The following is a 23320-nucleotide window of genomic DNA, read 5'->3' as shown; positions in this document are numbered from 1 at the left end:
ACACACACACACACACACATATATATATATATATATATATATATATATATATATACACATATAAAATGTTGTGTGGTCTATAAATGTACATATATAACAGTATATAGTGTACGTGTTTGTATGCATGTATGTATGTATATATATATATATTATATATAATGGCATGTTGTGTGAATGTGCATATATAATGTGTGTGTGTATATATATATATGTATAATGGTATGTATGTTGCATATGACTGTCTGAGAAGAGAAAATGTGCATGTGTAGTCTTATATGTAGTATCTGTATATCTGTATGCACCATTATACATATGTATATAGGTGTCTAGCTACATATATAGTATCTGCATGTCTCATTGTAAGTATGTATAAATATATGAGGGTATATATATCTACATGTGTATATATGTTTGCACCATTGTGTGTGTGTGTATATATATATATATATATATATATATATATATATATATATATAGATAGATAGATAGATAGATAGATAGATAGATAGATAGATAGATAGATAGATAGATAGATAGATAGATAGATAAATGCACTACCTATATAATCACACCAGAAATAATCAGGAAGTTGTGACATTAATGCCTCCTTTTATAAAACACTGTAGCAGTAACAAACAGTTTTTTTTTCTTACACCACATCCTATACATGAACATCTGTTATTTCCCCTCCAGGGACTTCTGCTAACTGCAGTTACAGCCTTGTAGGATAAATATAACCTGTTAAAATTTAGGCTGTGGCTGTGGTGGTGGTAAGTGTTGAACAAGACACTGCAAGTGCAAAGTGTCAATAACAACCTACCATATCAGACACATAATTCAAGAGTGACTGTTGCACTTTGTAATCTAAGTGACTACTTCACTCTCATCTCCAAAGGAGCCTCTAAATGTTGCTCAGCATGCTGGAAATAGCAACCACATCGCCCTCAAATCAGATTACTTTTGTCTTTCTGGGGTTGATGAAATATGTGCTGGAGTCTACATCAATCCATTGCACTGCCTCCTACCCGGACTTCCTGCAAAATTTGAGGCCCTATGAGTAATTTTAGAAATAATAAGGCATGGCTGTGTAGTTAAGAAGGATCAGTTAATTATTTTATTCAACATATTCCTCTCTCAGATTCATACACTTATTGCAGCGGTTCTTCAGTTTTTTCTAAGCCATATAAAAGAACTCAGAGGGTTTGGGCCTCCAACCGGGCCTTTTGTGATACCCCGCTGTATATATAAAATGACAAGCTTCTTTCAGTTTCCCTCTTAAAAAGCCACTCGTAAGACTTTCATTGGGCCAAGGCCATAAAGAAGACACATGACCAAGGTGTCATGAAGTGAGACAGAACTCAAGACCAAATGGTTGGGAAGCAAGCCTCTTAACCACACAGCCATGCCTGCACCTAGTCCTGCCTACACTATGTAATGGAATAGTCACATCTGATCATAGGCTTATAAGATCGAGGATGACCTGGGGCTAAACAACAACAGGGAGGTTCCTTCTGTCTGAGGATCATGGTTTATTCTGTCTGGAGGCCATTTCATGTTGCTCCAATTCACTCAGCTGTAGAATTGAGTTGCAATGTCACTGATGCCAAGCTATATTGGCCTTTGCCTTTCCTTGGACAACATCAGTGATGCAGAGAGGTCAGTTTAGTATGTGTGGGTAACTGCTGGTCTGCCACAAAACAACCTTGCCTGGACTTGTGCACAACACTGGTTACCAAGCAGGGGGGTGGGGGAATACAGGCACAAAAAGATACACACATACATACATGACAAGGCTACCGTACAGTTTCTATTTACCAAATTCACTGAAGGCAATGGTCAGCGTGGAGCTATATATACTAGAAGATACTTGGCCCAAGGTGCAATGCAGTGGAGACCATGTTACAAAGTGAGATTCTTAACCATACAGCCATACCTTGTTATTTCTAAAATTACCCACAAGGCCTCAAATTTTGCAGGAAGTGGAGGTAGGGGTGGTGGTGTAGTGCATTGATATAGAAACCAGTACATATATTTCATCAACCCCAGAAAGACAAAACTGTTGAAATTGACCAAGGCAAGATTTGAACCCAGGACTTCAGGATAACTAAATGCTTCAAAGTACTCAGTTTAATACCCTACTGTATCTGATATTAGGGTACCTGATTATCATGATTTTATTGCTTTCTTCTTTTTTTTTTAATTTTGTGGGCGTGTCTCTAAGTATGCATGTGTGTATATGTATGTGTGTATATGTATGTGTATATATGTATGTGTATATATGTATATGTATGTGTATATTTGCTTATGCGAGTGTATGTTATTGTCTGATGCTACAATGGGCTGATTTAATTAATCTTATATATTGGCAATCTTCCAACAACACATAACGATGTAATTATGTATGTGTGTGTGAAGGTTAGGGATTGTATGTATGTGTATATATGTATCTGGATGCATCTGTGTAGAAGATTATATTTTAGAGTGTGTGCATGTGCTTGTGAGTGAGTGAGTGCATATGTGTGAGTGCATGTATAATTGCAAATGGCTATTTGTGTGTGTGTGTGTGTGTGTGTGTGTGTGTAATGGGTGGAGATACAAATCTAAAGGTCTGTTTATTTTTGCTAACATATTTAAATCTCCAATGGACGGACTTCTCATGAAGATGCAAGTGAACACCAGTGCCCAGAATGGAACCTGAACCAAAGGGGGCAGCCTTTACATGGTAGCCTGATCTTCTAGAAATAGCAGTCAACTTACCCTCAAAGCACACTATACACTCTTAAAAAGAAAAACAAAAAAAGATGATGGATAATGTAGTCATAGATATGCAATCAGACATGGTGGTCACATCTGGAATGATACTGCCATAAGTCTGTTTCATACAGGGTTGACTTGGGCCTTAGACAACAACTTCTGATATTCTTTTTCTATCCTCCTCATCCTTCTCTACCTTATCGTTACTGATGTCAGAGCCAGCAGATCTAAGGAGAGAATATGTCACCTGGTGTTTACTCATTTCTGCTTTGCTTTAACAAGGGCAAAAGGGGGAAAATCTGGGGGGAAACTTTGGGAACAGTGAAGTAACAACTGACCCGCAGCACATGACTTATTTTATAGTCCTCACATAAAGATGAAATACAAAGTCAACTTCAGGTGGATTTGAACTCAAATGTAATTAAGCATTGCAAAGAATTTAACTCATTCTGCTTGCTATTTCTGCCATCCACTGCAGCAACAACATCAATAATAATAATAATAATAATAATTTGTAACAAAGATACAAAGTTAGAAATTTGTGTGGAGAAGAAGGAAGAGGTAATTAACCCAATGCTGGAACAGTACTTTATTTAATCAACCACAGAAAGGATGAAAAGCCAGGCTGACTTCAGTGAGATTTGAACTCAGAATGTAAAGAGCTCAAACAAAACCACCACAATAATTTCCTCAGAAGGCAAGGAACATAGCTGACACAATCTGTTGTAGCACATTACTGGTACTTTGAGGGAGGTGCTCTGAAGTCATGTTCTGAGAGAGAACAACCATTCAACCACTCCCAAGGAGAATTTGAACCTAGTACCTCAAGATACAGTCTCAGCTGAGAAGTGGAATAATAATACTTCTGAAGGTAAGAATTCATGACCGTGTGTGTGTGTGGTGTGTGTGTGTGTGTTTGTATGTATGGTACATGGGTATGCATGTATTTAGCCATGTGCATATAGTGTGTGTGTCCTTGTATGGTAGGTAGATGTGTGCATGTCTAAGCATGTGCATATTTAACTACACACGTGTGTCTGGGAGAGGGAGAGAGGGGAAGGGGGAGGAGGAGAGAGAGTAAGAAAGAAAAAGTGAGAAAGAGAGAGAGTGAGAAAGAGAGAGAGTGAGAAAGAGAGAGTGAGAAAGAGAAAGGAAGAGAGAGAGAGAGAGAGAGAAAGAGGGAGAGAGAGAAAGGGAGAGAGAGAAAGAGAGAAAGGGAGAGAGAGAATGGGAAAGAGAGAAAGGGAAAGAGAGAAAGGGAGAGAGAGAAAGCGAGAGAGAGAAAGCGAGAGAGAGAGAAAGCGAGAGAGAGAGAAAGGGGGAGAGAGAGAAAGGGGGAGAGAGAGAAAGCAAGAGAGAGAGAAAGGGAGAGAGAAAAAGCGAGAGTGAGAAAGAGAGAGTATATATGTAAGTATTTAAATGGATGTATATACACATAGTTGCAAGCATATGCAGTTGTATACATAAGAATCTGTACAAATGAATATGAGTTTGTATGCGTTAAGCCTTTTGTTACCATATTTCAGTGGAATTATGCTGGCATTGTGTCAATCTTTAAAAAATAATGATGAATTTAGTAAAATAACTGTCACTACTAAGCTGTGATTTGAGACATAAATTAACACGAAATTTTAATGGAAGGTTTTTTTTTTAAGTTTGTATCATTGAACCGGTGGCAGAGACTGCCACCGGTTCAATGATACAAACTTAAAAAAAAAACCTTCCAGTTGTACATAACCCTTTTGGAACTGACCTGCCTGAGACAGGCAGGTCAGTTCCAAAAGGGTTATGTACAACTGCATCAGTGAATCTGCAGGAATGATGGGTGTGTAAAAGATGGAGTAGCTCTTTTGTGTTCAAACCAGTGCAAATATTCACACACACACACACGCGTGCACGCATGACTCCCCCCCTTCTCAGCACAGATAACAGCTATGAATCTCAGCGGAAGTACCTAACAACTTTCCTTATCAACACCTAACAACCTACAATACTTGACCTCCACCCACTCTCCCACCTCCCTATACAGAAGACTACTAAATATAATTTCATCCCAAAACTTCTAACCCCCAACACACATTTATCTAGATAACCTCAAATTCATTCATTTCTATATCGTCATCGTTGTTTAACGTCCGCTTTCCATTCTGGCATGGGTTGGACGGTTTGACTGAGGACTTTCAAGCCAGGAGGCTGCACCAGGCAAGGTTTATACAGCTGATCTGGCAAAGTTTAATCAGCTGGATGCCCTTCCTAATGCCAACCACTCTGAGGGTATAGTGGGTGCTTTTTATGTGCCACTGGACTGGGAGCCAGTCAGGCGGCACTGGCAATGACCACACTTGAATGGTGCTTTTTATGTGCCACCAGCATGTGACCAATCAGGTGGCACTGGTATCAACCACACTCGAATGGTGCTTTTCATGTGCCACCAGCACAGTGCCAGTCATATATATATATGATACATTGCTAGCCAGTAAACCTTTTTCTATTTTCTCTCCCTGTTTCTGTGTTTTGAAGAGCATAGACTTGAAATATAAAAGACTTTCTCACTTCCCAAGCGTTAAATTAATACATCTGTTTGTTGTTTACACACCTGTCTTCGTCTTTTGCTTTTTTTGTAAATTCTCACTATATATATATGTTATACTTCGACAAAAAGAGGGGTGACAGTGGCTTCAGGGTTTAAAGTCTGCTACAGCCTTTGCAGAGCAGCCTGTCCAACAAGCTGAAACTTTGAAGTCACTGTCACCCTGCTTCTTGTAAAGGTATTGTGGCACTCCGGTTACAGCGACAACGAGGGTTCCAACTGATCCAATCAATTGAACAGCTTGCTTGTGAAATTAACGTGCAAGTGGCTGAGCACTCCACAGACACATTTACACTTGTGCCTCTACTTGTAAAAGTATAATAAATATGTACTTTACTAAAAAGTATTGAGTAACTCTTCAGTTTAATGTCAAGTTGTTTTTATTATATCTTGACATACATAAAATAATATACATCATCATCTTCATAATTTAACGTCCATACTGGCATGGGTTGGACAGTTTGGCCAGAACTGCACCAGGTTCCAGACTGATTTGGTTTGGTTTCTATGGTTGAATGCCCTTCCTAATGCCAATCACTTTACTAAGTGTGCTGGGTGCTTCTCAGGCGGTACCGGCATGGGTGCTTCTCAGGCGGCACTGGCACGGGTGCTTCCCAGACGGCACTGGCACGGGTGCTTCCCAGACGGCACTGGCACGGGTGCTTCCCAGACGGCACTGGCACGGGTGCTTCCCAGACGGCACCGGGACGGGTGCTTCCCAGGCGGCACCGGGACGGGTGCTTCCCAGGCGGCACCGGCACGGGTGCTTCCCAGGCGGCACCGGCACGGGTGCTTCCCAGGCGGCACCGGCACGGGTGCTTCCCAGGCGGCACCGGCACGGGTGCTTCCCAGGCGGCACCGGCACGGGTGCTTCCCAGGCGGCACCGGCACGGGTGCTTCCCAGGCGACACCGGCACGAGTGCTTCCCAGGCGGCACCGGCACGGGTGCTTCCCAGGCGGCACCGGCATGGGTGCTTCCCAGGCGGCACCAGCACAGGTGCTTCTCAGGTGCAACAGGTGCTCCCTACATGGAACTGGCAGACACACACACACACATCCCTATATAAGTGTCACAGGCCCGAACTATTTATAATTGCATGGTAATAAATCTTTATTAAGCTCTTTTGGGAGTTAAAATTCAACTAAACTAAATTAGTAACTGCCCTAGAATGATTTCTGAATTTGCTGTGTATATACATATATATATATATATCAAGTGTTAAGAGTACTCCTGATGCATCAGGTGATATGATATGCTTGAGAAGACCTGTTGAGTCAAGTAGAACCAATATCGTAGCTGTGGCCAGTGCCCTCTGACTGGGTCCTGTGCTGATGGCACGTAAAAAGCGCCATCCAAACATGGCTGATGCCAGTACCCAGTGACTGGCCCGTGCCAGTGGCACGTAAAAAGCACACACTACTCTCGAGGAATAGTTGGTGTTAGGAAGGGCAGCCAGCTGTAGAAACATTGTCAGATCAGATTGGAGCCTGGTGCAGCCGCTGGCTCTCCAGACCTCAGTCAAACCATCCAACCTATGCCAGCATGGAAAACAGGCATTAAACGACGATGATGATGATATCATCATCATCATCATCATCATCGTTTAACGTCCGTTCTCCATGCTAGCATGGGTTGGACGGTTCAACCGGGGATCTGGGAAGCCAGAAGGCTGCACCAGGCTCCAGTCTTATCTGGCAGTGTTTCTACAGCTGGATGCCCTTCCTAACGCCAACCACTCCGTGAGTGTAGTGGGTGCTTTTTACGTGCCACCTGCACAGGTGCCAGGCAAGGCTGGCAACGGCCACGGTCGGATTGGTGTATTTTATGTGCCACCGGCACGGAAGCCAGACGAGGCGGTGCTGGCATCGGCCATGAGTCGGATGGTGCTTTTTACGTACCACCAGACCAGGGATCCTGGCTGGTTCAATTCGATTTCGATTTCGCTTGCCCCAACATGTCTTCGCAAGCAAGGGGGTTGGCATGGGTGCCTGTCGTACGGTCAGATTGGTGTATTTTACGTGCCACCGGCACGGAAGCCAGTGGAGGCGGCGCTGGCATCGGCCACGAGTCGGATAGTGCTTTTTACGTACCACCAGACCAGGGATCCTGGCTGGTTCAATTCGATTTTGACTTCGATTTCGATTTCGCTTGCCCCAACATGTCTTCGCAAGCAAAGGGGGTTGGCATGGGTGCCTGTCGTCGGATGAGGTTCTATATCGACTTCGCTTGCCTCAACAGGTCTTTGTGTCCAAGGGAGGAAAGGCATTCATAAGTGGGCTGGGCTCACTTGTCCTGCCTGGTCTTCTCACGTACAGAATATTTCCAAAGGTCTCGGTCGCTGGTCATTTCCTCAGTGAGGCCTAAAGTTCGAAGGTCGTGCTTCACCACCTCGTCCCAGGTTTTCCTGGGTCTACCTCTTCCACGGGTTCCCTCAACTGCTAAGGATTGGCACTTTCTCACACACCTATCTTCATCCATTCTCGCCACATGACCATACCAGCGCAATCGTCTCTCTTGCACACCACAACTGATGCCTCTTAGGTACAACATTTCTCTCAAGGTGCTAACGCTCTGTCGAGTATGTACACTGACATTACACATCCATCGGAGCATACTGGCTTCATTCCTCATGAGCTTACGCATGTCCTTGGCAGTCACGGCCCATGTTTCACTGCCATGTAGCATGGCTGTTCGTACACACGCATCATACAGTCTGCCTTTTACTCTGAGCGAGAGGCCTTTAGTCACCAGCAGAGGTAAGAGCTCCCTAAACTTTGCCCAGGCTATTCTTATTCTAGCAGTTACACTTTCAGCGCACCCACCCCCACTACTGACTTGGTCACCTAGATAACGGAAGCTATCAACTACTTCTAGTTTTTCCCCTTGTTAAGTGACTGAAGTTATTTTCTGCAGATTTTCGGAGGTTAATGCTCCTGAGCATCTGCCACATACAAAAACTATCTTCCCAGTTAGCCTACCTTTGACATTGCTGCACCTCTTATGTGTCCATAGCTTACACTGGGTACATCTTATAGAGTTTCTACCTACACCTTTTCTACAGATCGAGCAGGGCCATCTTCCTGAAGACATTTGTGGATTGTCTACCTTCCTACTTATTAGTACTTTGGTTTTAGCTAGGTTGACTCTAAGGCCCCTCGATTCTAAACCCTCCTTCCACACCTGGAACTTCTCCTCCAGCTCTGATAGTGACTCAGCAATAAGAGCAAGGTCGTCAGCGTAGAGGAGCTCCCAGGGACAACCTGTCTTGAATTCCTCCGTAATTGCCTGTAGGACTATGATAAATAGGAGGGGGCTGAGTACTGAACCCTGGTGGACCCCAACCTCTACTTTGAATTCTTCTGTGTACATGTTGCTAACCCTAACCTTACTTATGGCATCTCTGTACATGGCTTGCACAGTCCTCACCAGCCATTCATCTATCCCTAGTTTCCTCATTGACCACCAGATAAGGGATCGGGGGACCCTATCAAAAGCTTTCTCCATGTCAACAAAAGCCAGGTACAGGGGCTTATCTTTGGCTAGGTATTTCTCCTGCAGCTGCCTTACCAGGAATATAGCATCTGTGGTACTTTTCCCTTGCACGAACCCAAACTGCATCTCATCTAAACTAACTCTCTCTCTAATTAGTTGGGCTATGACCCTCTCCGTAACCTTCATTACTTGATCCAACAGCTTGATACCTCTGTAATTATTTGTATCTAGGGCATCACCTTTACCTTTGTAGCAGTTGACTAGTATGCTGCTACACCAGTCATTGGGTATGACTCCTTCGTGTATCACCTGGTTGACTATATGGGTGACTAGGTTATAGCCGACACTGCCAGATATTTTGAGCATCTCTGCAGTAATTCCTGATGGGCCTGGGGCTTTCCCTGTCTTCATGCTTCTAATTGCCTTAGCTACCACGGAACTATCAACTCGGATAGCTGGTCCCTCTGTTGGGTCAACATTCGGCAGACTCTCTTTATCCCATTCATTTTCTTTATTCAGCAACCTTTCATAGTGGCATCTCCAAACCTCTCTCTTTGCATCCTCATTTAGCGCAAGTGAACCATCATCCATGCGAACACACTTCTCTCCTACCACATCACGATTCTCTCTCACACACGTAGGGAATATTACACACCATCTAGCGAGAATGAATATAAATCGTAGGGAATATTACACACCATCTAGCGAGAATGAATATAAATCGTAGGGAATATTACACACCATCTAGCGAGAATGAATATAAATCGTAGGGAATATTACACACCATATATATATATATGTATGTATGTATATATAAAGTATTCATCATATATGTATAGAGTATTATTCACATGGGGATGTGAAACTAAGAGTTCAGGGGTAATTTTGCAGCTTTAATAAAAAGCATATTACTCTACCTTTGGTATTCAAGTACTATTTCTTCCACTTTGCTTTGCACTTACATGCTCACCCGCGTGTGTGTGTGCATGTGCACACGCAGACAGACAGACAAATTTTCAGTTTCCATCTGCCAAATTCCATCACAAGGGCATTGTTTGGCCTGGAGTAATAATACTATGGTAAAAGCCACTTGCTTAAGATGCCACACAGTAGGACTGAACCAAAAACCACATGGTTCCAAAGCAAACATCTTAATGAAATAACTATTCCTGGGTCTTTCTTTTGTGTGCATGTATGCATGCGATCACACGTATGCACATGAAACAGAAAGAGATTATAGGGTTTGATACATTGCTGTGTTACTGTGTGCGTATGTCATTGCAGAATATTTGTTATATATTGTTGTTCTACTAAATGTGTGTAGTACTTGTTATACAGGTTATATAGAGTTAGTGAGGAAATGCTAGAAAATCACTGTAGTTGAATTCAATGCAAAATACCACCAGACAAGTGAAATAGTTATATACACAAAATGTGTATATTTATTTTAAAATGTGTAGGTTGATTCTATGATACTGCATGTTTGTTTTGCGACATGTAAGTGAATGACAAAACTATATATCGCATGCACATACACTCATGCACATAAACACTAACAGCACAATAGGAAAGAAAAACACACATACACACACAATCAAGCACACTTCAAAATAACCATACAACCATTATTATAATACACTCCCACATAATGAAGTATTTATATGCTTGCTTGACCTACAAGAAACAAGAGCCAAATCTTCCACAAACCACAATCTATCATTCTAGAAAATGAGGACAATGAGCACTGGAATAACCTCCATTACGACGTTCCACAAGGTTTTACAATCCCACCAATTATGTGCACCACACCTTCATCAACAAATGCGTCGCAGTTTAGTCGTTAGTATGTAGGACAAAATGCTTAGTAGCATTTCTTTCGGTTTTACATTCTGAGTTCAAATTCTGCTGAGGCCAACTGTGCTTTTCATCCTTTTGGGATTGATAAAATGAAATCTTTAAAGTAAGTACCAGCTGAGTACTGGGGATCAATGTAAGTTCCAGGTGAGAGCTGGTGGAAGTCAATGTAAGTTGTGAGCTGGGTTGAGATTAATGTAAGTTCCAGGTGAGAGCTGGGGTCAATGTAAGTTCCAGGTAAGAGATGGGGTCAATGTAAGTTCCAGGTGAGAGTTGGGGTCAATGTAAGTTCCAGGTGAGAGTTGGGGGTCAATGTAAGTTCCAGGTGAGAGTGGGGGTCAATGTAAGTTCCAGGTGAGAGTTGGGGGTCAATGTAAGTTCCAGGTGAGAGTTGGGGGTCAATGTAAGTTCCAGGTGAGAGTTGGGGGTCAATGTAAGTTCCAGGTGAGAGTTGGGGGTCAATGTAAGTTCCAGGTGAGAGTTGGAATCAATGTAAGCATCGCCTTTAGTGGAACAAATCGATCCCAGGACTTGCTCTTTGTAAGCCTAATACTTATTCTAACAGTCTCTTTTGCCGAACTGTGAAGTTATAGGTATGTAAACACACCAACATCAGTTATCAAGCAATGGTGGCAGGACAAACACAGACACACAAACATATACATATATATAACGGGCTTCTTTCAGTTTCTGTCTACCAAATCCACTGAGAAGGTTTTGGTCAGAGCTGTGGCTATAGTAGAAGTCACTTGCCCAAGGTGTCACGCATTGGGACTGAACCCGGGACTATGTGGTTGGTAAGCAAGCTACTTACCACACAGCCACTATATATATATATAAATACAGTGTACATTTAAACACATAAGAGGCATCCATCATAGGACTCCTTGCACGCTAGAGAGAACAGTTAAATTCCAAACCACAATTAGGGATAAAATTTCGAAAGGAATGAAAAATAAAAACATTTACCATCTAACTTTTATTTTTCATTCCCTTAAAAATTTTATCCCTAATAGTGGTTTGGAATTTAACTGTTCTCTCTAGCGTGCAAGGAGTCCTATGATGGATGCCTCTTATGTGTTTAAATGTACACTGTATTTATATGACTAATATATATTCTACTGACTAAAGTTTTACACGCTAGGCCACTGATAATGGAAATTTCTAATATTTCTGATTACCCTTTGATATTATTAATTATATATATATGACTAATATATAGTCTACTTTAGGTCTCACTGAGGAAATGACCAGCGACTGAGACCTTTGGAAATATGCTGTGCGTGAAAAGACCAGGCAGGACAAGTGAGTCCAGCCCACTTATGCATGCCTTTCCTCCCTTGGACACACAAAGACCTGTTGAGGCAAGCGAAGTCGATATCGAACCTCATCCGATGACAGGCACCTATGCCAACCTCCCTTTGCTTGCGAAGACCTGTTGGGGCAAGTGAAATCGAAATTGAACCAATCCTATGACTGGCACCCGGCAGATGCCAGGACCCCTGGACTGGAGATACGTAAAAAGCACCATCCGAATCATGGCCGATGCCAGCGCCGCCTCGACTGGCTTCCGTGCAGGTGGCACGTAAAATGCACCAATCCGACCGTAGCCGATGCCAGCCTCGCCTGGCACCAGTGCAGGTGGCACGTAAAAAGCACCCACTACACTCACGAAGTGGTTGGCGTTAGGAAGGGCATCCAGCTGTAAAAACATTGCCAGATAAGACCGGAGCCTGGTGCAGCCTTCTGGCTTCCCAGATCCCCGGTCGAACCGTCCAACCCATGCTAGCATGGAGAACGGTCGTTAAACGATGATGATGATGATATATATACACACACACACACACAACGACCTCAAACCCACAAGAGTAAACAAGTGAGACAGAGACAGGCAGAAACAAGGAAAATGCCACTTGTATTTGAACACTATGAAAATATTCTTTTAAAAAAACTTTACTTTTAGTTTTTCTAAAATTTAATTGTTTTCCATACTTACAGTTGATAAAGTCTCAATGACTGAAACCCCTGCTGAAATGATTTTTTATAAAATTATTTTAGCATTTTCTATCTTGACCTTTTTTTTCCATACACACACACACATGTAGGCACAAGCCTGGTTGTGTGGTAAGCCATTAGCTTACCAACCACATAATTTTGAGTTGTCCAAGGTGTCACTAAGTGGAAGCAGTAGTCGCAGTAGTAGCAGATCTGTATGCTTGTTTTTAGATTGGGGGAGGGTAATTTGTCAATACCATTGACCCTGAAATTTGACTGGTACTTTACTTTTAACAATCCCTCAGGGATAAAGGCAAAGAGCTGGGTAGAATTTGAACACAGAATCTAAAGATGAATGAAATGCTGCTAAGCATTTTGGGCATCTCACCACCTTAGTAGTAATAATAATTCTTTCTACTACAGGCGCAAGGACTGAAATTTTGAGGGAGGGTACCAGTCAACTACATCGACCCTGGTGCATAACTGACACTTAATTTATCGAGCTGTGAAAGGATGAAAGACAAAGTCGATCTTGGCGGAATTTGAACTCAGAACACAGTGGCGGGTGAAATACCGCTAAGCTTTTTGTCCAGCATGCTAACAACTGTGCCAGCTTGCTGCCTTAATATTAATAATCTTTTCTACTCTAGGTACAAGGGGAAGGGTCCAGTTGATTACATCGACCCCAATACGCAACAGGTACTTAATTTATTGGCTCCAAAAGGATGAAAGGCAAAGTCGACCTCAGTGGAATTCGAACTCAGAACATAGTGATAGGCAAGATACCGCTAAGCATTTCGTCCAGCATTCTAACGATTCTCCCAGCTTGCTGCCTAAATGATGATGATAATAATACTATTAGTATCCTCCATGCATTTCTGTCCTTGTAACTAGCAACAACATGAAAATACTCATTTGTTAGGATTGTATTTACAGTTTCATTTATAAACTGCTGTTAAGAGGACAATATTCTATTACCATCCACCACTAACACCAAGGAAACCCTATTATTCCAATAATCTGAAAGAGAAGTGAAGGAGGGGGGCTGTTCATAGTAACATCTCAAAACTTGTTTCCACTTGCTCTGTCTTGTAGTAATGGTGTACTGAGATTGTACCAGTTGGTTGGTCAGCTTAATTTTATAATGTGTGTGTGTGTGCATGTGTACAAACATTATCAGCCGTACACACACCATACATATCTTGAATACTAAGACCAGATTTCGAGAAGTGCGTTAATAAGCCACACAGACATTTCACTTTGAGTACAGTCACTTTGTTCTCTGGTTAACCCCTTAACTTTATTCTCCTGTAAATTGGTTTTCAAGCAGGCAAGATTGTTGAGTATGGTTTGAGTGAAAGGGCCACTACACAGCATGTAACTATAGGTGGAAGAAATTTGTGGAGCTTCTCAGTTGCTCCAAGGCAGTTGTCCTCCTCTGAGGGCACTACCATTCATTTATATCCTGTATATACTATAATTGTTTTTTCTTCTCATCTGATTTGTGTGTGTACCTGTTCCTGGCAGAACCACAAGAGCACTGGAGAAAGGGTTTTGCAATGTTTCTTCTGGCTCTTTGCAGTCCAGTTACTGAGGTCAACTTTGCATTTAATCTTTCTGGGGTTGATCAAATAAGGGACCAGTTAAGTACTGGAAGTGACAGAATCAACTTATCGCTCCTGCTCCAAATAGGCATACACACATCAAACACATGATGTGCTTTTTCCAGATTCCATCTAACAAATCCACATATATATGTGTGTATGTGCACGCGCGCGCGTGTATATATATATATGTATATATATCTATGTATATATACATATATATATATCATCATTGTCGTCGTTTAATGTCCGCTTTCCATGCTGGTGTGGGTTGAATGGTTTGACTGAGGACTAGCAAACCAGGAGGCTGCACCAGGCTCCAGTCTGATTTGGCAAGGCTCCTACAGCAGGATGCCCTTCCTGATGCCAACCACTCCGAGAATGTAGTGGGTGCTTTTATGTGCCACTGGTATGGGAGCAGGTCTGGTGGTACTGGCATCGGCCATGCTCAAATGGTGCTTTTTACGTGCCACCAATACGTGTGCCAGTTGGCATTGGCTACACTTGACACTTGAATGGTGAATGTTATGTGCCACTGGCATTGGCCACAACTTCACTTGGTTCAGTGTGTGTAAATACACAAATATATACATGTATATACACACAAATATGTGAACACACAGTTGTTTGACCCATATATATATATATACACGCACACACACACAATGCCTTGGTGCATCTTAATGCCAAGGAAGTTCATTAACATTCTTTTATCCTAAATCTTGGTTAACTAACCCTAATTAATGTATGTTTTCTGCGTCTGTTCTCCTGCTCCATCCCCCATCGGCATAGTTGTTCATCCTGACTGAGATCATATCACCCTCCAAACCCACCCAACTAAACATACTTTCAGATGATGCACTAGAAACCATCGCATACTCAGGGAATCATTCATTCCAATTCCAGCTGATTGGCTCTGAATGAGGAAGCAGCGTTTCTTACATTAGTACAAGGTCACAAATTAATGGGAGACGTGGATACAGATGCTAAAGTAGTATAAGATGAAAATAGAACGAAAGACAATATCAGCAATCTACAAACTGAAACCAAAATAAATAAACAAAATTTTAAATTAGTGCCCACTCTCTCTCTCTCTCTCTCACACACACACACAAACACCACAGAGCGAAAAGCAAAGATCATAATTTTGATCTTGGTAAAATTATAGTAATAGTTTGTAATTTAGGCACAAGTTTAGCGATCTGAGGTGGGAGAGTGTTAATTAAACTGACCCAAGTACATGACTAATACTTTATTTTATTGATCCTGAGAGAATGAAAGGCAAAGTTAACCTCAGTAAATGCTCTCTCTCTATTATATATACATGGACCTGGCAAAACCCGATGCATTCTACTCTTAAAAATGCTAGGTAAATTGTAATTGAAGAAATCCTATATTGTAGATTTCTATAACTGACAAAGGGAGGCAGATAAAATCTGCCTTTTATAATAAGAGATTATTTAAGCCAGAAAGATTGCTCAGAGACAGCATGATGAAGAGCGTGCGTGCATGTATGATGCAGAGTGTGTGTGTGTGTATGATGGAGAGCGTGTGTGCATGTATGATGCAGAGCATGTGTGTGTGTATGATGGAGAGCATGTGTGCATGTATGATGGAGAGCGTGTGTGCATGTATGAGGGAGAGCGTGTGTGCATGTAAGATGGAGAGCATGTGTGCATGTATGATGGAGCGTGTGTGCGTGTATGATGGAGTGTGTGTGCATGACAGTGTGTGTGTGTGTGTGCATGACAGTGTGTTTGTGTGTGTGTGCATGACAGTGTGTGTGTGTGCATGACAGAGTGTGTGTGTGTGCATGACAGAGTGTGTGTGTGTGCATGACAGTGTGTGTATGTGCATGACACAGTGTGTATGACGGAGAGTGTGTGTGTGTGTGCGTGACAGAGTGTGTGTGTGTGTGCATGTATGACGGAGTGTGTGTGCTTGATGGAGCGCGTGTGTGTGTGTGTCCATGATGGAGTGCATGCGGGTTTGATGGTGTGTATGAGTGTTTGAGAGAAAGAAATAGAAAGAATATGCGAGTGTGTTTGAATAAGGGTGGGAGTAGGTGTGTGTGAGAAAGAGAGAGGGAGGAAGAGAGAGAGAGAGAGAGAGAGAGAGAAAATTTATGTGTCATGAAGATCATGTTGGAGGAACCCAGCAGAAACTTATGTTATTTTTGGGTGTTGATAAAAATGCCTAGGCAATGGGTAGGAAATAATTGGCGAGGGTGGAAGCTGACAACATCCTGGGTGGATGGTAGGGAGATCAACATACTGTAAGTATTAACCAACATACAAAAACAAATATACATTCACTCACTCACACACAAACATGTGTATATATACCTGTTTTTTGTTTAGGCAACAAAGTAAATAAATACAAATATATATATATATATATATATTTATATATATATATATATATATACACACACACCACACACACATGTATATATCATGTAAACAATATAGTGTCAAATTTCATTAAAATGCTTGAATATATACACACACACACACACCCACAGTTTTTTGCATTCATATACGCACACCTATTATTATAATATATATATATAAACTGCGTGTGTATACACATACACACAGAACAGCATGTCTGAAGAACTTCAGCAAGAGCACGTACATGTTTATATGTGTATGTATACCTATACACATGTAGCTATATACATACATGGTTTAATATTGTACAAAAAAAAAACAAACAAAAAAAGGCAGAGACATGTGAGGGAGCAACAAACAAGACGTATTAGTTTGACACTCAGGAAAAATTTAAGAGTCCTTGATGTTTCAAGCCTATATATACATACCTATCCGTACATAGACACACACATACATACGCTCATGATTGTTCATCCATCAAATTTTCCAATGACCCAGCAATTCATGGAAGCAAGGAAGAAGTAAAGAAACCAGGTACGCAGGGGACCCAAGCATCACAATCACAACCATTCATGTCCACACTACATCTTCCATGCACCTGAAGCTATGGAAAATAACAGCATTTCATTGACACAAATGTGTGACATCCCCACAGCTGCAGCAGTGAAAAGATTGCCATCTAAGCTTTACAAATTTTCCATCATCAATAATCGACGAAAGCCATGACTGCCTGACTTTACAGTATTTGAAACTGGTGAGACAGGCAAATTTGGTTAAGGGAGAGCACACTGTGACAGTTCCTGCCTTATACTACACCTTCCATTAGCCTGAAACTATGGCAGTAGAAGTAATATATTTTTGCAGATGTGTGTAATACTGCAACCACTAAGACAAGACTAATTGAGGTCTTTCATTTGTGTGTCACCGTCTTACTTTTTAGACATAGATGCTAGACTAGTGCAAGTTTATATTTTAAAGTGAGAAAGCGCAGTCTGAACATATGACTCATTTCCTCATTCTCAAATAATATGCCCGGTGGCAAGACAAAGACAACTGGACTGGTATGAGAATGTAGGTGATTGATAAAGGAGCTGAAGAGATCTCCACATCTTAAATACATCTAACTTGACATACACATATATACACAAACACATCTGCACTTATGTAGTATACATACATGTATATTTTGGCATTCGGAAGGGCAGTCAGCCAGAGAAACAAGCCAAATCAGACTGGAAGCGGGTGCAGCTCTCCTGCTTGCAAGCTCTGGTCAGACCATCCAATCCATGCCAACATGAAATGGTGATGCTGACGATGTATATACACACAAACACACACACAGATGTACCTATATCTGTGCGAGCTGGCAGAAACGGTAGCCCTCCGGGCTAAATGCTTAGAGGTATTTTGTCTGTTGTTACGTTCTGAGTTCTAATTCCACCGAGGTCAACTTTGCCTTTCATCCTTTCGGGGTCGATAAATTAAGTACCAGTTACGCACTGGGGTCGATGTAATCGGCTTAATCCGTTTGTCTGTCCTTGTTTGTCCTCTCTGTGTTTAGCCCCTTGTGGGTAGTAAAGAAGCAGATGAAACAGATATTTAAATATATACATTTATCCACATAAACATACACACATATAGATATCTACACATGTACATATATACACATATGCAAACACACACAGAAACATCTATATACATGTTTTTGAAAGCGTGAAGCTAATGGACAATTTGCCAGTACCACCTGACTGGCCCTTGTGCTGGTGGCACGTAAAAAGCATCCACTATACTCTTGTAGTGGTTGGCATTAGGAAGGGCATCCAGCTGTAGAAACTCTGCCAGATCAGATAGGAGCCATCTGGCTTGCCAGTCCTCAGTCAAACTGTCCAACCCATGCTAACATGGAAGCGGCCGTTAAACGATTATGAGGATATATATATATATATATATATATATTTATAAAACTTTCTGCCAATTAAATGTCTGTTTGTGTGTGTGTGAGAGAGAGTGTGTGTGTGTGTTTTTGTTCAAAATATATGTTTGAGTGTGGTGTATTCCAGTATCATAGCCATCAAGAAGGACTGGCTTCATTTCTGCCTCATTTTCTATCTTCCCATTTCAAACTGTGCTCTCTATTTTCTTCTTGGGCTTCATTGTTGCCAGCCACTCTTGACCACCTATCTCATTCGTTGGTCGACTGCTCTCTCTCTGTCTCTCTCTCTCTCACTCAATCTTATCCATTTATCTTTTTAACTTATCTCTCTTTATAACACTTTCTCTTTCTTCCACCTCTCTCAGCACAATCACTGCTTTCTCTTCTATAGCTCGACATGAAACATTTAAAAAAACAAAACATGTGACTTGGTGTTTTATATATATATATATAGATATTTTTAGAATGCTTGTGGATTAACCAATTCCTAGCTTTCAAACCTGGAATTTCTGCATTGAGATAGCTAGCAACTTGGCACCTGCTCCTTCTCACCAAGGTCTGCTGGAATGCTTACAATGACAGTGGCAAGTGTGCTACATCTTATAGAAATATACTCGACATCATGCTATGTCTAACACATTTCTGTTTTTATATACTCATTTGTTCCCATTTAGCTGAGCAGGTCTGCACACACAAACACACACATACATATTTGTGTGTGTATGTGTATGTTTCTCCTAATAAGAAGTGGCACAGACCATGATGACCCATCCAACTTATGCATGGAAAATAGTTGTGAAATGAAGCTATATCACATATATACACACAAATACATACATACGCATATACACATGCACATAAAAGCATATATGTATAGACATATACAAATACATACTTGCATAAACACACACATATATGCTTACATTCTTTTATTCTTTATGTTTCTGTCATTTGACTGTGGTCATGCTGGAGCACCGCCTTTAGTTGAACAAATCAATACTAGGACTTATTCTTTGTAAGCCTAGTACTTATCCTATCTCTTTTGCTGAACCACTAAGTTATGGGGTTGTCAAGTTATGATGGAGGGACAAACACAGACACACAGACATATACATATATACATAAACGACAGGCTTCTTTTAGTTTCTGTCTACCAAGTCCACTCACAAGGTTTTGGTCAGCCTGAGGCTATAATAGAAGACACTTGCTCAAGGTGCCGTGCAGTGGGACTGAAACCGGAACCATGTGGTTGGTAAGCAAGCTACTTACCACACTGCCACACTTGCACCCATATATATATATATATAAAGTACACACACACACACACACACACACACAGAGGAGTACATAAGCATGATGTGTGTTTGTGTGTGAGTGTAAGATGACTGAAAGGCCATGTGTATATGTGTATAAATAATGTAATGCTAAGTGTTTATGCGTGTGCCCGCATTGCTACGGTATGTATTCATAAATAATATCTAAAACACCATGACTAAAAAAACAAAGCAATCGCAACTTCATTAGAAGCAACACACACACACACACACATTCACAGCAGTGTCCAGGTAACAGTGAATCAAGAAGCTGAGATGCTCACCCACTTCCATCATTGCCATGCAGGCCACCATCAGCATCATTATCACTGTCAGTCAAACTGACTCACACCTACAACACACTGAGCTTATATCATTAACCTGAAAGTTTCTGGAACTAATGAGAAATGTATGTGAGCATGTGGCTATGTATGTCTACTTGTAGGTGTATATATGAGTCTGTCTGCTCCATATATGTGAGAGTGTGTAAGCATGTGTGTACAGTTTAATTACATGGCTACATGTGCATTTGCGAGTGCACATATGTAAACAAGTACATTGTGTGTATGTGTGTATAGATGACTAAATGAAAACTAATTTCAGAGTACATGTGTAAATGTTAAACAAAGTAACATATTTAATTAATAAAGTTGCAATAAATGAAAAAAAAAACATTAAAAAAAAAATTTTCAAATTTACTTTCTACTCTCTCCCCCACTCAATACCATCACCCACTCCACATCAAACCTTCACCACCATTAGAGTTATCCTTACTACACCCGCTTCCTATTATCTACACTTCACGTTATAACCACCACCATCACCACCGTCGCTGCCGCCAGTACCAACTGAAATGAGAATTAGTCAACAGAGAGAGCTATTACATCAGGGCTGGCCAAATTGGGGCCCACAGGCCACATGCAACCCGCTTATACTTTCTGGAAATGGGTTTATTTTAACAAACATTTAAAGAAGTTTTATCAAAAATTAAAGATTGTAATGAAAAATAGAAGAGAAAGATACTATTTTTGCAACGATAATATTGTAATAGCATAATGCTTTCAAAATGCTTTCAGTTGTCAGTATAAAAGTGACCCTCAAAAAACTGTAATTAAAGTAGCCCACAATTTAATTTTCGAGTTGGCCAGGCCTGTACATGATTGCTCAGCATGCAAGAAATAGCAGCTAAATCTCTTTCGCCTTTAGTCGAGCAAATCAACCCCAGGACTTATTCTTTGTAAGCCTAGTACTTATTCTATCGGCTCTTTTGCCAAACCGTTAAGTGATGGGGATGTAAACATACCAGCATCGGTTGTCAAGCAATGTTGGGGGGACAAACAGACACACAAACATATACATATATATATATATATATATACAGCAGGCTTCTTTCAGTTTCCGTCTACCATATCCACTCACAAGGCTTTGGTCGGCCTGAGGCTATAGTAGAAGATACTTGCCCAAGGTGCCATGCAGTGGGATTGAACATGGAACCCTGTGGTTGGTAAGCAAGTTACTTACCACACACCTACACCTGGATTGCTTTTGCTCAAAGGTCTTCTTGATCAAGTGGAGGCACATTGCTTAGTGGTCATGCTGTTTCATCATCCTAAGATTGTGGTTTTAATTCTTGAACTGTACAATGCATTATGCCCCTGAGCAAGATACTTCATTTCCACATTGTCCCAGTCCACTTGGATGGCAAAAATAAGTAAACCAGTGATGAACCAGCATCCTGTCCAGGCAAGGAATATATACGACCTGAAAACAGGGAAACTGACCATATGGTTCTATATAACTCGGAAAGTAGCTTTATCTTTTATTATTATTATTATTATTATTATTATTATTATTATTGAGGGCTGAGATAGGGTGAAGCAACAAAATGAAATAAAACTATAACTGTTACATTTATTGAAGTGTTACTTTAGTAATGCCAGTGACTTGTCCTTTATTTCTAGTCATGACTAGAAAGAGATTTAGCTACTACCTCTAGCAGCTTGTGTGACTATATAGAAAGCTCCCTTGCAGGTTCATCTGCAGTTAAAGTTTCAACATTGTGACTTAAACTTTCAGTTATTAAATGCAGCAACAGAGCCTTACATATATCATCATCATCATTTCACAACTATTTTCCATGCTGGCATGTGTTACTGCCCTCTTTTGATGGATTGGAGGAACCACAGCTTACTTGTTTGTGCCTTTCTTGTATGGCTTCCATGCTTAGATATTGTTCCTCTCACCAATCACTTTTATGGCATAAGACACTTTTTTCAAAAAGTGATATTGAAAAAGAAAAAAAATCACTTCAGATCTTTTATGTAAAGTTGAGCCTCCCATAAGCTAACATTGTCCCTGACAATCACTTTTTTCCTGACATGTGCTGCTGAAATTGGGATACATCTAATATGCCTGTGCATTTTTTATGCCATCAAATACAGTACTTTATTATGGCACCAGCTTTAGAGAGGTTGTCATATTCTCAGTAAGACAAAAGAGGTCCACTTGATACATAGAATAAGAAAAGACACTTTTTCGATTTGATGATTTCATTTTTGTTTTCTTCCATTCATTTAAAAAGAGTGTGACAGGGGAGATGCCTGATGCGAGATTTTTATGGATAGATGCTCTTCCTGTCACCAACCTTTAACTGTCTTTTTCAAATAATGTGGTCCAGAGTTCCTCGCTCAAGGTTAAAAAACAGAATAATTACAGCTTGATCACAGGTCTGCTCTTATGGTTAAATAACAACCACTGCCTTCACTAAATCTTTCTCAAATCACACCTGTATTTGGTCATATAAATATGCCCCAAAACAACATTGGTCAAGGCCAAAACACCCTTAATCATAAGTCTTCTCAATCAAGATTGATCCAAGGTTAAACAACATGCACCACCACCACCACCACAGACAGACACACATTCAAGGAAATGTTAACAAAATTTTTAAAGAAAATCTATTTGGTGTTGGTGATATTCAGTCACACACACACAATCATTCACCTGTACACCTACACACACAGAACAGACTTATGTATGTCTAATGTTCAAAAATAATCTTGTCGACATCCTCACCGCCATGCTTACTCCTACATACACACTGACCCCTATTTAGTAGACCAGAGTGATATCTCAATTGAAAAACAAAAAGAGTATCATTTTCTAATGAAAGACAACCTGAATTGTATCTTTGTTTTATTTGCATGTCTTCTTAAAGAAATAAAAAGAAAACTGGGTCAACGCCAGTAACATAAATGACATTGAGCAGGGTGGAGTTACACTACAACTATGACAAGGCTCATTTCTAATGAGGAGCTGAAAGAGTAATAAAATGCAAATTTAATTTACAATCATTCCATCTCTTTTACAGCATTTCTTATAGTCTGAAACA

The 23320-nt window shown here is 40.8% G+C and overlaps 2 protein-coding genes across 5 annotated transcripts in view; one reads left to right on the top strand and one right to left on the bottom strand.

The window, feature by feature from the left end:
• LOC115216830 (serine/threonine-protein phosphatase 6 regulatory ankyrin repeat subunit A) overlaps positions 1-23320 on the bottom strand; it is a 174016-nt gene that overhangs the window by 130327 nt on the left and 20369 nt on the right. The gene's annotated exons all lie outside the window — the stretch shown is intronic.
• The window catches only part of LOC115216711 (bifunctional coenzyme A synthase), a 117090-nt gene continuing 97155 nt past the window's right edge, over positions 3386-23320 (top strand). The window contains exon 1 of the mRNA XM_036506753.1: positions 3386-3625. The gene's annotated coding sequence lies outside the window, so the exon portion shown is untranslated. The remainder of the gene's footprint in view (positions 3626-23320) is intronic.

The sequence above is a fragment of the Octopus sinensis genome, linkage group LG10 (assembly GCF_006345805.1).
Source record: "Octopus sinensis linkage group LG10, ASM634580v1, whole genome shotgun sequence".
NCBI classification, from domain to species: Eukaryota; Metazoa; Mollusca; class Cephalopoda; order Octopoda; family Octopodidae; genus Octopus; species Octopus sinensis.
Note: the sequence above shows the minus strand (reverse complement) of the source record. Positions and strands in the feature narration are given on the sequence as shown.